This window comes from Miniopterus natalensis, chromosome 17 (assembly GCF_054644295.1).
Source record: "Miniopterus natalensis isolate mMinNat1 chromosome 17, mMinNat1.hap1, whole genome shotgun sequence".
NCBI classification, from domain to species: domain Eukaryota; kingdom Metazoa; phylum Chordata; class Mammalia; order Chiroptera; family Miniopteridae; genus Miniopterus; species Miniopterus natalensis.
In genome coordinates this window covers 42724499-42727212 of record NC_142097.1, presented here as the reverse complement: position 1 = coordinate 42727212, position 2714 = coordinate 42724499, and positions in this window count along the sequence as shown.

The window sequence follows — 2714 nt, the reverse complement described above, 5'->3', positions numbered from 1 at the left end:
GGCAGCAAGGGCTGCTGGGAGTTGTGGTCCTCGGTTCGGATGGAATTTTACCGTCGGCTGAGGGTTGCTGCCAAAGGATCGGACCACAATACCCAGAGATCCTTGCAGACGGTGTCCCGGATGCTGAGGGCCCGCGACTGCTTTCGGGAATTGCAGTTCGGCCGCGTTTCTCCTTCTCAGCGCGGTTCCAGTTTCGTAGGGGTACTTTTCCTTGAAACTGGAGCCCCTGGAGTAGATGGGGCCCAGAGCTGGGGAGCCTTAACGACTTCTGTGAAACAGTTCCAAGTGTAACTTTACTGCCAACAGTGTAATAATGACCTCGCCTCCGGAGTTGGGTGTACTCTGGGCTCGGTTCAGATGCCGGCCCCAGCCGCGTTTAAGAGTCTAGTGTCCTCTGCTCGTGCGGCAGGCACCTGGCGTGCGCGAGCAGTGTTCCTGCGGCGGGACGAGGGACGCGGCACGGAGGGAAGTCTGCCTGCTGGAAGTCTGCTGGAGAAAGCTTTGCTAACGAAGAGCTGCGCGACACCATCCCCTGTTCCCGCGTCTCTGCTGGGGTGCTCCACAAACCTTCAGCAACCCCGAAACTCCGCGATTTGGTTCTCTTTTCAACTCAACACCTGGCCTGACCGACTTGTTTCCAGTACATTAGGGACCAAGGACGAATTTAATCTCCGTCTAGAATAGTCTCAGGTACACTGGCAAGTTGCAGGGGTGTTGAGAAGCATTACACAGTGTCCAGAGGAAGGGCCTGGGTTTGAGTAGGAGCTGCAATTTATAACCCACTTCAGTTTCCTGCTCTGAATGTCAGCCTTTGTATTTGGGAAAATGCGTCTCCCCTCCCCACTTCCCACCAGTGGGGCTAAGTTTTTTACTTTGTGGCCTTTGTAAGATAAGCCAGTTCCCCCAGACCTAGGCATTTGATTCTGTGAGCTTTACAAAGTTCATAAGTATCTTAACGCTTTTGTTAACTAATGATCATCTCATTAAACAAACGCATTCCGAATAACCTTAGGAGTGAGGGGGAGTGGGGTGAATGGAAAATTGTTAAAGTTTGAGAATGACAGATACTCACCCAGCTGGTGTGGCTCAGTGGTTGAGCACGCACCCATGAGCCAAGAGGTTCCGTTTGATTCCCATCAGGGCACATGCAGGGGTTTCCGGCTAGATCCCCAGTAAGGGGCATGCAGGAGGCAACTGATAAATGTTTTTCTCATGGATGTTTCTCTCTCTCCCTCTCTCTGTAAAATCAATAAAAACATACTTTAAAAAAAGTTAACATTGATTGCTCTTTCCTCATTAAAAAAAAAAAAAGCAATGATATAAACTCATTTTTATCTAGTTCCCAGCAACCTAAAATCAGAAGCCAAGTTGTCAGCCTACAAAGTTCAGAAGTTGGTATTTTTTTTAAATAGATTTTTTAGAGAGAGAGGAAGGGAGAGAAAGAGAGAAACATCAATTTGTTGTTCCACTTATTTATATATTCATTGGTTGCTTCCTGTGTGTGCCCTGACCAGGGATGAACCCACAACCTTTGCATATGGGGAGAACCCGGCAGGGCAAAACTGGTATTTCATAAACAGGCCGACTGTTTAACCACTAGGGGCGTTGGAAGATGAAAAATTACAAAAGGATTGTTGTAGTGTATTATTTTAATCCTATTATTAAATCCTAGTAATTGATTTATACATTCTCCCCAAAACACTCCAGTGTGATTGAATGAAGAAATATAGTTCAACCCTGGTCGGGTAGCTCACTTGGTTAGAGCATCCTTCTGATATGCCAAGGTTGTGGGCTCAATCCCCCGAGAGGGCACATACAAAAAGCAACCAATGAATGCATAAATAAGTGGAACAACAAATTGATGTTTCTTTCGCTCCCTTCCTCTCTCGCTCTAAAATCAATTAATAAAAAGTATTAAAATATATATCTATAGCCCAGCTGGCGTGGGTCAGCAGTAGAGCATTGACCTATGATCCAGGAGATTTTGGGTTGATTCTGGGTCAGGGCACATGCCTGGGTTTTGGACTTGATCCCCAGTAGGGGGCATGCAGGATGCAGCCAATCAATGACTCTCATCATTGATGTTCCTCCCTCCCTCCCTCCCTCCCTCCCTCCCTCCCTCCCTCCCTCCCTCCCTCCCTCTTTCTCTCTCTTTCTCTCTTCCCTTCCTCTCTCTGAAATCAGTAAAGGTATATTTAAAATATATACACACATAAATAGGTATGTATATGTGTGTGTATATATACATATATAGTTCATAGTGCTAGATTTTAAGTAAGTGTACATCATGAGCTTCAGAATAAGCGTGTACTAGTAGAATTGGGAGATAACGAAACTGCTTAATTTTCAAAACAGGAAACTGAAACTCAGAGAGGTTAAGTAACTTGCACAGAGTTACTCAGCAAGTCTGTGACAGAACAGGAACTAGAACAGTTGCCTACATCACATTTTGCATTGTTTTGATTGTATAAACACTTGCAGTTCTCCATTTCCTTTCTTGCACCAATTTAGGAAAAAGAAAAACTAATCTGTATGACTGCCGAGGAAGAGAGACACACTATTTCCACCAATTGTCCTTAAATAGATGAATGTAAATCCATACCTGGTTTCTCCTGGACCATGATAATTAGCAAAATTGGGAAAAAAACAACAGCTACTGTCTCTCCTCTAGGAGGCATGGCACAGACAGGGTTCTAGGTCTCCTATAAAAACCT